A 14,295-nucleotide genomic window follows, 5' to 3' on the forward strand; every position below is an offset into this window, starting at 1 on the left:
TTCAGTGTTACTCCTCAAAATATTTATTCTTCTCGAGTTACAAGAAACGTACAACCCTCAATTAGACATTTTCCCACACAGCTAACCCTTGCATTTTCACACCAATTATTTCTTTTACTTTAACTAATTTTAGAAGACTCTCAACAGCTAACTGAAGGTTTTCTTAGAAGCATAAAAAGCATAGCCCTTTACAAATTTAATGTTTATGTGCAGCCTATGGGTTAATCTGTTAATTTGTAAACTAAATGTCAAATTCAGAGACCACAACTTTTGCTGACCTTTGCATTAATTTCCCCACTTCTAGATGGTTCTTTTCTCTGATGTCCCCAATTCCTCTCTTCATTTTCCTTAATTTCCCTCTTTCCCCTTTGGAAGGAAGGGAAAGTTGCATTCTTTTTATTCTCCTTAGAAAATCTTCCTTTTTATCTCATGCATTACTTTATCATGAGTAGTCATGAAGAGAGCCTGTCTTTGGAATCAGAGGTAACTCTAGCTCTGAATGATAAATCTGGAGTATTCTGATTGTGAAGACAACAGGTAACAGCTGAATAAAGAGATGACAAAGAATATCATATGGAGGTATCAGTATAATTTACAATGAAGAAATGGTAGTTTTTCATATCTGTGCTGTAAATAACACAAGCAACTTTCCTAGAACAGAAACTATAGGAGATAAAAGGAGAAATAGGCAGGCACTAATCAACAGAGGTATTTACCATACTGCTCTCTGATTATACAGATTGAGTGCAAAAATTTCATGGTGATATAGATGCCTTAAGTAAATAATCAGTGAACAATCAAAGGGGATCTGTAGCTCTATATTGAACTGTGTACCCCAATCACAGAGACTATACCTTGATGTCATGTGCCCATGGATCATTTATACCAGTCCGCGTTGTATTAGTTGATATTTAAAAAAATTTGAATACTCTTTTTTCAGAACTGACGAACTTGACATTTTTTTATTGTGGTAAGAACACCTCACGTATCTATCCACTTTACCATGTTGTGCAGCAGATGTCCAGAACTTCTTCATGTTGCATAGCAACTGTTACCGTTTAAAATTTTTTGTATTTTCTCAGCTTTATTGAGATACAATTGATAAAATTGTAAGTTGATTGGAATGTAGATGACATACAATATTATATTAGTTTCAAGCATAGTTATTCAACATTTCTATGCATTATGAAGTGACCACCATGATAAATCTAGCTACCATTTGTCACCATACAAAGTTGTCACATATCAACTATAAGCAACTTCAAATAATTTCAGAAAAAGAGGAATTAGTCAACCTTTTCTGAATAAAACTAGAAATTAATAGAAATAAAAGGTTGATTACACACAGTATAAATATACTTAATATTATTGAACTGTATACTTAAAACTGGATAAAATGGTAAATTTTATGTGTAGTGTACCAGTTTTTTTGGAAAGGCCTACAAAAAGAAAAAACAATAACAACAGAAACACCAGCTATGTGGTAGAACCAAAAAAGATACATGATCGACACTTCGTAGATGAGTAGTGCAGAACGGAGCAGACTTTGTTACCATAATGAGCTGGTGCAAATCAGACAGTTTCTTCCATTGGCCTGATAAGTAAGCAAAGCAATCACCTTTAAAGTTCGCTCCCTAATTTTCAGGTGGATAATATCACCTCCCTTTAGAGTGAAGATTTACTTAACATTTATGTAAAATGCCTGGTAATTTCATGTTTAAAAAAAATTATGTTCCTCCTTAAAGTCTTTGTCATTAAAATAGTTCCATGAAGTGAACTTACAATAAGCAGTCAACACAAACTCATTAATGTTCATTAACATTTAAAGAAGATACTGATATGGACATCAGAGGGAAATGCAGAAAGTGGTCACAAGACTCCAGATTTCTCTGCTTTAAATTCAAGAACAGGTGAGGAGTAGCATTTTTACTTGAGTGCCAATTTATTCTAAATAGAAAACAAGTAATTATCACTTACAGTGCAGCTATAGGGTAGAATTTAGACCTGAAACAAACCTTGGAGGCAACGCCCTACTTAAACAGATGAGGGTATTGAAACCCAGAGAGGTGAATTGCTTCCCCAAAAGTCTTACAGCTGATTAGTGTTAAAGCCAGGATTTGACTTTGTTTTCTATCAGGAGCGTATATCAGAAGTAGGGTAAAACTAATAGCACCAAATAAAGAGGAACAACAGCATACAAAGAAAAGAATAAAGCAAGTACAAATAAAGACTAAAAACAAAACTTCCTTACAACGTGAAAATTTTCAGAGTAGAATGACCCTGTACTCCAAAATGCAACGTCTTAACGGTTATTTTATTCATTAAAAATGAGACTCTAACTCTGGTACATTTAAAACTCTATTAAACAGTTCTTGGAGCAAAGGGAAAATATGAACAAAAGTACAGAATTCTGAGAAAACAATATTAAAAACATGCCATAATATTAAGGAGGCCATGTGATGCAATGAGCACTGGGTATTATATAAGACTGTTGAAGCACTGACATCTACCTCTCAAATAATACATTATATGCTAATTAATTGAATTTAAATTTAAAATATTTTAAAAATAAAATAAAAACATGCCATAGGAGAATGTTGTGTGATATAGATAAAACAATGCTTAGGAAGATTCATGGCATAAATATCTGTAAAAATAAAAATCACAACAAAAAATGTTTAAAATGAACTAACCCTCAAGCTCAAAACACTGGGAAAATAAACAACAAAGTAAACTAAAAATAGAAATAAGGAACTCATAAAAACTGAAATTAACTGTTAGTAAACACAAAGAGGAATTAATCAAGAATTTCAATCTTGAGGTAAAGATCAAGAAAAGATTAGCACACATAATTTTTAAAACACAGGGGAAGAAAATAATATATACCCAAATAAGATTTGACAAGGGGGAAATAACCATAAAACCAGAGGAAATTTAAAATAAAACAGGATACTATTTTGTACCTGGATTAAACAGGCAACCTTTTATGAAAATATAATTTACTAAAATTGAGCCCAGTGGAGACAGAAAAATCTGAAGGGCCCAACAATACATGAAAGAGGAAAAATTGTAAAAGAGTTTGGTTAAGGGGTGCCTGGGTGGCTCAGTGGGTTAAAGCCTCTGCCTTCAGCTCAGATCATGATCCCAGGGTCCTGGGATCAAGCCCTGCATTGGGCTCTCAGCTCAGTGGGGAGCCTGCTTCCTCCTCTCTGCCTGCCTCTCTGCTTACTTGTGATCTCTGTCTGTCAAATAAATAAATAAAAATCTTAAAAAAAAAAAAAAAAAAGTTTGGTTAAGCACCATGCCCAGATGACCTGATAGGGGAATTCTTCCAAATCTTCAAACCTTAGATAATCCCAATACTTCCTAAATTGTTTCAGAGTACAGAAAAGGAAAATTTCCAAATGGGTTTAAAGATGTAAATTAACAATAGTAAAATCCAGTAACAGCTTTACAAAAAAGGCAAGCTGAGGAGAGGTATTACTTACCAATATCAATGCAAAAAATTAAAGTAATGTTAACAAATATAATCTGATGATACATAAAGAAGATACATGATGATGAAGTAAAGTTTATTTCAGGAATTCAAATATGACTTATTAATCCATTTGTATGTTTTTTTGTATTAGGTCAGAGTCATCTTTATAGAGCCAAAAAAGTCATTTAACAACGTTCAGCACTCATTCCTTAAAAAATGCTCAATAAAATAGGACTCAGTGCAAAGTAGCTTAACATGGCTAGACATTCTCACATGTGTATATACATACCCCAAAGCTGAGCATCGTAATGGGGAAAATCTGGAGGCCTTCTCTCTATAGTCAGGAACGTGAGAGGCATATGACTTAGAAAGTGTCAGAAAATTTTGTGTGCAGATCTTAGTTTAAAACCCTGTAATGTTAAATCTTAATTGGAAATAACACTATGAACTGATTTTTTTTTTTTTTTTAATTTAAAAAGGGAAACCTGTTTCCTGGCTTTGTCCACAGAACAGTCCTAGAAGGAATGATAACTCTAAGCTCTCCAGCACTGCGACTATATGTCTAGCCAGGGCTCCTTTGAAGAATGGCCAGTTGTAGACTTGGGGCCGTAAATATTCAAGATGAGCTTGGAACATTTTATTGTGCTGGAAAGCAAAGAAGTTACTACCTAAGACTATTGGGACCGTGTCAAGAAACACAGTAGCCAACATGAAAGGGCTGTCATTGGTCAAAGTTGAGAACATTAGGGAATTATATGTAAAAATGAGTTAACTAAAACACAAAGAATGGGGATAAACGTATCATTTTATAAGAACACTTTAATAGAGAAAGTCAGAAAGCTCATTGGACCCTGTTGGTTGAATCCAGAATTAGGGTCCTAGTTTGACTTTGAAAGTTAGGGACTGGAAGGAAAGAATGACTCACCCTGCCTTTTGTAAATCACCTGTAATACAGGTTGACAAGTAACCATATCTTGTGAGAAGTTGTTCTTTATTTTAAAAAGTCAACTCATAGGTGTGGAAAGAATGATAGAACTAGAAAATCGTCATGTTATAGCTCTTGATGAAGTAGGAGATGGAGGCAATGATTATCAGTGAATGAAGCCACTAGCTGGATGGTGGGGGGCCCGTTCTGATGCAGAGTTCAGGCTGTCAGCACCTCAGTCCGTTGGTGGATCGCCAAAGAGGGCCAGCAGACACTGCGGGCCTCCCGATGCGATGTAGTGGGACGCACCCAGCACCACTTATGAACCGTTTTTGCCCAAAAGTGGAAGCTGAGTTTTCTCATGCTTCTCGAGCTAACTTCTGTTTGCAGGAGATAGAGGAGAGGAGGAAATTAAGCAGATGACACTGTGAGGAGACAACAGACAAATCCAGAGTGAGGGGCAACTGAACAAAAACAGCAAAGGGAAGGGCATTAGATGAATAAAGGTGGGGGTGACTCCTAGATTGAAGAAGACGCACAGCTACGGGTAATGCATTTGTGAGCTCTGGATCTTGATCAAAACCCGTTTGCGTAAAAAGACATTTTTCAGAAGTCGGGGCATTTTTATTGAAGACTAAGTCTTATATGAAATACCATTTTTATTTTTATATACCATTTTAATTTTATTATGTGTGATAAAGACATCATGATTATGTTTTAACAATTCCACATTTATTAGTGAGATCTTTGAAGAACTGAGTGTTCTTTTAAAATACTTGAGTGGGGGCACCTGGCTGGCTCAGTTGATAGAGTGTGCAACACTTGTTCTGGGGTTGTGGGTTCAAGCCCCGCATCGGGTGTAGAGATTACTTAAAAATAAAATCTTTAGGGGCGCCTGGGTGGCTCAGTGGGTTAAAGCCTCTGCCTTCGGCTCGGGTCATGATCCCAGGGTCCTGGAATCGAGCCCTGCATCGGGCTTCCTCCTCTCTCTTTAGAAATGAAAAGAAAAAGAAAAACTGGTTCTAGTGAAGTGAATCTTGACACCGTTGAGTCTGAGGGATGGGTTCATACACAGTTCTTTACACTTCTGAGTATATTTAAAATATCTCATAATAAAAAAATATTTAAACTGTCGAAAGACATGTGCCATCCCAACAAGGGTAAACTAAGTGATCTTGGGAGGGGGACCTCCTCCTGAGGTAGAAGCACTGGGGAGCACAGTAAACTGGGTGACAGGGAGTTTGGAAGAAACACTGACTTTTTCACAGGCAGCGCTGTTCTAAGTGAGGGTAAGGTCCGAGACGTGAGGGGACCCCCACAAGTACCGAGGGTCCGGGAGCTTGTGGCTGCATCATTCGCATGGATATGGAAATTATCCAGGATGATAGGAGAGCCCCCTCCCAACATTTTATTATGAAAGTTTTCAAAAATACCACAAAGCTGCAAGAACGTTGGAGTGAATACTCCTCTATCCAGAACCTGGGTTCAATCCTGATCATTTTGCTTTACTTGTTTGATCACGTATCTGTCCATCCCCCCACCCATCGATCCACCTTGCATTTTTGCCTCATTTCAAGTAAACTGCAGACATGATTGTGCTTCTCTCCTGCAAGAGTTTTGAGGATTAGACGGGAGCATATCCTTTAAACTGTTAGATACTATAGAAATACATGGTATTTTAAGTCTGGCTAGGAGGAGACGTTGCCTGACTTCAGGTTGCAAATGATGACTCGTTCTTGAGTCAGCTCCGGGAGCTGAGCCAGACCCAGATGGAGACAGGGCCACCCCTGCATTTCCCTGCTCAGCAGGAGCATGGGCCTTAGCTGCTGACTCCACACGCTGGCACAGAGCAGCCGCTCCTCCCATCCTGCGCCTCGCACACCCGCGCCTGCGGATGCAGACACTCCTCTGCTCTTCGGATACCAGCGACCCACAGGCAGGTAAAGAAAAGCAAGCGCAGTATTTGCAGTGGAAGATTAAGGTGGCATATTCCAGAAGGGGCCTAGCAGTGATGCCAGTAACCCAGCCTTTGAGACATCCTGCTTCCTCCAGGTCGATTTTATTCCCTCTTTTACGCGCATTTGTTTCCTGAACTGTAGTTGTTTCTAATCTGAGGGGGCATAGGTCTAGCCTAGTTCTGGTACTTGTCTCTTGCCGTGGGTAGGCTAGAAAATTACGACTCAAGAAGTTCCAGGACGACCAGGCTTCTATTTTATTAAATGCTGAGACAGATGTTTTGTTCTACTGAACCAACTTGAGCTTTATGTTCACTTGCATGGAGAAAGTGAAAAGTAACAGGAAAAGCATTTGTAAATGTCACGTTGACTGGTCTCTGAAACAGGCCCAAGTGACAAGTCTGGGCTCAGTAACTAAAGTGATTTCTGACTCTGGGCACATTTGTTACCTGGCAGTGCCTCTGTTTCTGCATCCGTGAATGAACTTGATAACACCCTGTCTGCCCCTCTCTTGTTTGTGAAAAAGACACATAAAGAGTAACAGGAGTGTAAGGTGGCATGTCTGCCTTGACCAGCTGGGGGCCTGGACTCAGCATGTTAGCATTTAACCACTTGGGTCCTTTCTCTCTATCTGGGGTCTCCTCTCCCTTGCAAGGTCCCTGCCGGGCAGGAGAGAGAGAGGATGAGTCTAACACAGGGCCCCAGTGACATGGGGGCTGGGGCTGCATAGCCCTGCTGCCCCGCTCCAGGCAAGATCACATCGGGAAGAGATGAGATGGTTGGGAATGAGCAGAGCATCTTGTCCTTGGAGAGTGCTTGCCAAGAGGGTAGGCTGAGTGAGGGGCGGTGGGGTGGTCCTGAGGTCCCTGCCTGACTGGCTTCTGTCCCTGCACTGCACTCAGATGCCCGAGATCACCTCCGTTGTCTCTCACCCAGCAGTGGCTGGGTTGCACTCTGTCTCTTCTGCTGTTGATTTTCCTCAGCATTTGCCCAAAAGGATGGACTTGTTCTTTGTTGTCCCTCCCCACTTAGAATGAAAATGAGAGCTCCATGAGGACAGGAGCCTTATTTTATCCACCCTGTGTTCCCAGCACCTGGAACAGTACAGTGCCTGGCACATACCAGTCACCCAGGAAAAAGACTGTTGAGAGAGTGAATGAGTCACAGCCAGTGGAACACAGTGGAAGACAAGGTCAGACAGAAGCCCCGCGCCCTGCTCCTGCCCGCTGACTTCTCTGCCCCTTTCGGATGGAGACCTGATTTGCCTCTTCCTTGGTTAGTGGTTTGCTTCGGTATAGGATTCTAGCTTGAAAAGTATTTTTCTCTGAATCTGAAAAACATGTTCTATACTCTATGAGTGTTACTATGGAGACCTCTGACACTATTCCAGTTTTTAAGCATTCATGCAAACTGCATTTTTCTCTGAAAGCTTTGAGCATCTTTATTCCTGGTGACATCTCACCACGATATGCCTCATATTTTCACTTTGGCCAGGCACTGAGAAAGTTCTTTGAACGTGGAAACCAGTATTTTCTAATTTCGGGAAAATGTTTTCTGTTGTTTCTTTGAGAAACAACTTTCCTCTCTTCTCTCTGGGAATCCTGTTAATTTGATGTTGGGCCATCTATATGGTCCTGCAATATTTGATCTTTTTATACAGCTCTTTTAAAAAACATTTTACTTATGCTATTTAAGCATTTTTCAGATACCTTCCTCGTAGCTTGTGGTTTCTGCCTTTAATATTGGGAAGTTTTCCTGAAATGTTTTCTAACCCTTAGTTATCACTTTATACATACGTGCAAGTCACTAGTGAGTACCTGGAAGTCCCTTGAGCGAGCTGGCTCTTTCAATGAGAGAAAGGCTGTGTTCAGGGTAAAGGGTGTGGGGGCAGAGCTGGGGATCCAAGTGTCCCATATACTGGCATTCACTGACTACCCCTGCTTTTTCCCGCTCACCCCTCCACCCCACCCCCAGCCCTGCCCTGCCCTTGGTGGTTGGTTTCAGTGCCTCTGAGCCTGGAGTCTTTCCTGGGACTCAGAGCACACTGGTTTATGTGTGGTGTACCCTCTGCTGCCATGAGGCCGCAGTCGCTGCTTTTTCTCATTAGTAACTCCCCCTCATTACCCCTCTTCCAAAATGTGTTGCCATCTCCCACTCACTGGGATCTTTTTTTTCCTTGTGGCGTTGTATCTTTTTTTTTTTTTTGGTCAGTGATTCAGGAGGGAGAGGAGATAACATGCATGTACTCTCCACCTTTTTAATTAGAGGTTTGCATAGGTGTATTTTAATAGTTCTAATCATGTAATTATGGATATATCACTTTAATCTTTGTAATCTACTCACATGCAAATGAAAATTCAAAGTGCTTATTTCAGCCAGCTAGTCACTTGTTTAATTGTCTGCATTGGTACTGCCATCACCTGGGAGCTATGAGCAAAATGGGGAATCTTCTTCTAAACCCAGGCTCCAGTGAGCAACAGACCCCTTCAGAGTAGTGTCCATTCATTTATAGCCCAGGTGGCGTGGCTCTGTGCCCTGATAGCGTGAGGCATTTCTTAAAACAGAAAACTACAGCAATGAAGGCTTCAGAGAGTTCATTCCTAAATGTCTTATCTTTTTGTCAATTATTTAAAGAGGGTTGAAAAATACTCTCAAAGTTGTTAAAAGAAATTAACGCAAACTTGGCTAAATTTAAACCATAAATATATGCCCTGAAAGACTGAGGTGGGGGGGGTTCGGGGGGTGGTGTTGGGTCATGCATGTGTGTGCGTGTGGCAGTTGGAAGGTAGATTAAGGAGAGAGCTTGAAAGGAGATGTCACACCTCACTGTGTTGTTGATGGTTTTCAAATGGTTTGTCTCAATTGCTTAATTGACAGTAGAGAATGATATGCTAAAATAACGTAGTGAGTTGCTTTTAAACATAACTTGTGATGGCGATACATTAACATTTTGGTACATCTGCCCTGTTACGGGCGATCCATAAGGTCAAACTCCGCCCTTGAATTGACAGCAAACATTATGGAAGCAGAACCTCAGGAGCTGGCTCCTAGCTAGAAGCAGGACCTTGAGGACGAGTGAAGGTGCATTTGTGTGTTGTTACACAAATGTTAACAACATTCGTGTAGGTTTAAAATTCACGAAGCTTTGATAATTTCCATCTTAGCTGCCTGTCAGACAAAGTAAATGTAATTTTAGTAGTACCATTTTTTTTTCTTTTTTGTTTGGAGGCGAAGTTAATTGGCGTCCACTGGGTTAAATGTAAGAGATCCGTTGCCCATTCAGGAAATGCAGTTCTGTTTTCTCAGGCTGCTCTATGATGCCAAGTCGCCTATAAATGTGATCTGGGCGTTCCATCATACTCCTGAGATTTTACAAATATGCCAGATGTATACTGAGTAGTAATATATTGATATGTTAACACAAAATGAAGAGAGAGCTATTGAGGAGCTGGTATTCACTGATAGTTTTTTGACAGCATGGGTTTTAAAGCATCAGGTTTTTTGGTTTGTTTGTTTTTTTTTAGTTTTATTCAAGTAATCTCTACACCCCACGTGGAGCTTGAATTTACTACCCTGAGATCAAGAGTTGAAAGCATCAGTTTTTAAAAGGACAGCTTCTCCTACTGAATACATTTTCTTTTTAAAGATTTATTCATTCATTTATTTATTTATTTGACAAGAGACACAGCAAGAGAGGGAACACAAGCAGGGGGAGTCAGAGTGGGAAAGGGAGAAGCAGGCTTCCCGCTGAGCAGGGATCCTGACGTAGGCCGGATCCCAGGGCCCTGGGATCATGACCCGAGCCAAAGGCAGATGCTTAATGACTCAGCCACCCAAGCATCCCAAGAATACATTTTTTTTTTTAAAACGTGAACAAGGCAATTATTCAATAAAAGGACAGCTTTTGTGTCTAATTTCAGTAGTTATAACTTCCGTGTTTTTGTTACTGTATAGTTTGTCAAATTGAAATGTGTGAAAACAAAGTAAGTAACTGCAGATCTTGCATTCAAAAATTTATTTTAACTTTTTTGGAATGATCTTCAGTACTTAAAATTCTGCAACTACAATACAAATGATAACAGGCACGATGAAACTGACACAGTACCTCATATAGTTATTCCACATATATGTTCTTGTCTAAGTTATATGAGATCCTATTAGCCAGACTTGGCAGTGGCTAACATTTAAATCTTAATTAGAAAGTCTTTTCATCAAGTGAAGCCAAATGCAAATCACAGTAAATGAGACTGTACGGTTTATGAATCATCATTGATAAAGTCCTGTTGCAGAGCCAAGGATTTTCCAGTTGAAAGGGAGTGCAGCTGGTTATGGGTTGTGTGGGGTGAAGGTGGGTAAATATGGTTGTGATGGCCATTCCAGTTAAACTCACACACAGGGGAAGAATGGGGGAATTGCTACATTTTTGGTGACCTCCCATGGCAGTTGACCAGTAAGTTCTGAGACAGTAAATCAGAGAATCATAAAAAAAAAAAAAATGATCCATATATCCCTTAAACACTTTATATTGATTAAATACATATAAATGCACATTCATCTACTAGTGGGCTTTTTTAAAAAGATTTTATTTATTTATTTGACACACAGAGATCACAAGTAGGCAGAGAGGCAGGCACAGAGAGAGAGAGGAGGAAGCAGGCTCCCTGACAGCGGAGAGCCTGATGCTGGGCTCGATCCTAGGTCCCTGGGATTATGACCTGAGGCAAAGGCAGCCACTTAACCAACTGGGCCACCCAGGTGCCCCTGCTAGTGTTTTGATGTAGATCCCAGGCTTTTGCTCTGAATATGGATTTGTTCTTCCATTAACCACACAGCCATATTGTGGCTGGGATTTCTTGAAAGTAGAAAGAGCTGGATAGTCTGCGTGAAAGATTCTTTAAGACTTTTGGTAATTTCCCCTCCTCCTTTTTAGAGTTAGTTTCTTCCATACCAAATTTGACAACATTTTGGGTATTTTAGTAATTTGCCTTCATCAGATGCTCCCAAGGCATTCACTAAACAATTGTTTTGGTACCCGTTCATCAGGTACACTGAAAAGTACAAATGAAACAGTACAGTTGTCAAAGATCATACTGTACATAGAGCTCATTTGGTGAGAGCAGAAGTGTGTGTGTGCATGGTCTGTTTGTGTACAAGTGTGCATCTGTGCAAGCGTGCTTGAGCTTGCCTGTGTGTGTTGTGGGACTGGGGAGAAGCCTGAGGGCCCCGGGCAGGTGGCAGGTCCTCAGTGGCTGTGAATGCTTCACTGAAAAGATGAAGAGTGGTAGCGGATCTGGCAAAACTGTGTGAGTGGAGTTCAGGTAAGAGTGCCTTGCTGTTTAGATAGGAGCATTTAGGAAGCCTCAGATGCTCTTGGTGAAGGCCCTTTTCTCAGTTACTCTACTCTCCAAGCGGCAGCCATCTCCTCCCTGGAGTGGCCATCCCTCGCCTCCTCGGCAGTCCTCTTCTTCCTCCATGAGGCTGCTCCCACATGGCTGAACTTGACTACAAAGGGAGAGCCCCTCCTATCTCTGTATGCTCTGACACCATCCTAGCCTCTGGCTCTTGATACCTGTTTGATGACACAGCCTCAGCAGCCTTCTGTTGTCTGACTTTCTCCAGACTTCCTGAGGCTAGTTTGCAGCTCTTTGCACTTTAGGTCCCCTGGAGGTGGGTCCGAGAGAGCAAATGGAGCAGTTAGAGAAGCAGTCTATAGAGCACCTCTCTCTCTCTCTCTCTCTTTCTTTTTCTTTCAAGATTTACTTATTTGAAGAGAGAGAGAGAGCACAGAGGGAGAGGGAGAAGCAGACTCCCAGGACCCCAGGATCATGACCTGAGCCAAAGGCAGACGCTTAACTGACTGAGACTTCCAGGCGCCCCTGTAGAGCACCTCTTTCAAATGAGGCCGTGTGAGAATCTGAGAAGGCCGGGGGCGGGGGGGGGGGGGGGGGGGGGCGGGGAACGGGACTCTTATGAGTAGGAATGGCCAGAAGCAGCTTTGGATCCTGGGAAGGCCTCCATCCTCTGGGTTCGGGCATTTTGATTTGCCCAGTGCAGGAGCAGGAGTGATCTCCAGTGTGGCTCAGTGGCCATGCCCGCTGGCCAGATCTGCCACTTGCTTTTGCCCTGTGCTCGGGGAATCTTTTTATTTTTTTTATTTTTTTTATTTTTAAGATTTTTTTTTTATTTTTTTTTATTTATGTATTTGACAGAGAGAGATCACAAGTAGACAGAGAGGCAGGCAGAGAGAGAGTGAGAGGGAAGCAGGCTCCCTGTGGAGCAGAGAGCCCAATGCGGGACTCGATCCCAGGCCCCTGAGATCATGACCTGAGCCGAAGGCAGCGGCTTAAACCACTGAGCCACCCAGGCGCCCCTGCTCGGGGAATCTTGAAGAGCAAAAACTTCTAAAGCAGAAGAGCACGAACTTTTCTCGGAGCACAGCCCCTGGATAGTGTGGGGAAAGCTATGTGCTTTCCCTTTTTCTCCAGCCTTTTACTCCAGTTTCAGGAAGCTGAAAGACAGTAGGGGTAGAAAGAGGCAGCTCCTAATAACGTCCACCCTTCCCGAATCCATCCTTTCCTTTTCTTACCCATCTCTAGCCCACCCTGCTTCTCCTCTCCTCTCCCTTCCTTCTCTTCTGCTTGAAACTTGTGTCTGGATGCTGCTGCCTTGACCCTTCCTGACTTCTTTAGCACTCAGAGCTGAAGTGGTTTTTTGGCTCCAGATCTACATTTTCCTTAGCATGTGCCAAGAAACTGCCTGCTAACCAAACTGTCTGGTGGCAGAGAGACTTGAGCAGAGGTGATAATGTGGCCTAGTGGTTCTCAGAATGCTGGCTCTCAACCAGCGGTGGCAGCTCTGGCCCGCCCCACACCTGCTGAATCCCAAACTGGGGGTGAGGCGCACCCCCTGGGGGATGTTGATGGAGGTTAAATCCTGTGAACTGCTCATAGAGTGAATGAGGCCTCCACTCCCCCAGTTTTAATTAACTTGTTCAGATTTGCGTGAAGTTCTTTGTAAACTCAGCCTCAAGCCCCTTTGCAACCAGAGTGTAGCCCCATAAGGGCTATAGAGAGAAACTCTGGACCCTGTGGATGTGATGGCAGGAGATGCCTTCTCTAAAAGGAGTCTCAGACTCTGGCTGTGAGAAGTGGTACCAGGACAGCGGGAGGCTACTGCTATCCCCTCACTCACTACTGCATGGGAGAGAGAGGTGAGTCCAGGGCCTGATCTTCCTAGGAGCCTGGCAGGGCAGTAGTGAGGGGGATGATGGAAAGGTGGTTATTCCCGCTTCTTCTCCTACAGGCTGAGAGATTTTCAAACATCAGAGCCATTTCAGAGTTAATGGAATCAGAGTTCTAGAAGAGTCATTTCTTTAAGAACAGTCTGGAAGGAAAACTGGGGGACCAGTTTCCTTGAATATCACCAAAGTCAGAGTTTGGTGGTGTTCTAACCCCGTTTTCTCCCACCAGACATAGAGGAGCCTTTCTCTCTCGTCTTCCTGTCTCTTTCTGAGACTCACTCATTTGCTTAGTCTACTCATTCTCAGCCCTATCTCTTTTCTTCCTATCACTTATTTCTTTAGACCAGTGGCTTGTAAACTTTGTGGCAAGCAAGAACCATGTGAGTGACTGTTACTGTTTAGTCTCCTACCCCTCTACAGAGATTCTGATTTAATAATCTAGGTGGGACCCAGAAATCAGCCTTTTTGACAATACTCCCACATTTTGTCCCATGGACTGCTTTGCTGGCCCCTGGAATGGAATACATGCTAGGAGAATAACGATTTATTTTAAAACTTAAACTTCGGTCATGTATTACTTAGGTAACAAAAGAAGATATTTTTAAAAATTTTGTTTTAACCACAGAAATTTTCGTTTTACTTAGAAATTGAAATGAGAGAAGTGAGCAATCGCATTGTTCCGTACCCAACTTTGAGC

General features: G+C 41.8%; 1 protein-coding gene across 5 annotated transcripts in view; it reads left to right on the top strand.

Moving 5' to 3' along the window:
• TJP1 (tight junction protein 1) overlaps nt 1–14,295 on the top strand; it is a 254,981-nt gene that overhangs the window by 42,729 nt on the left and 197,957 nt on the right. The gene's annotated exons all lie outside the window — the stretch shown is intronic.

Source organism: Meles meles, chromosome 6 (genome assembly GCF_922984935.1).
Source record: "Meles meles chromosome 6, mMelMel3.1 paternal haplotype, whole genome shotgun sequence".
Classification (NCBI taxonomy): domain Eukaryota; kingdom Metazoa; phylum Chordata; class Mammalia; order Carnivora; family Mustelidae; genus Meles; species Meles meles.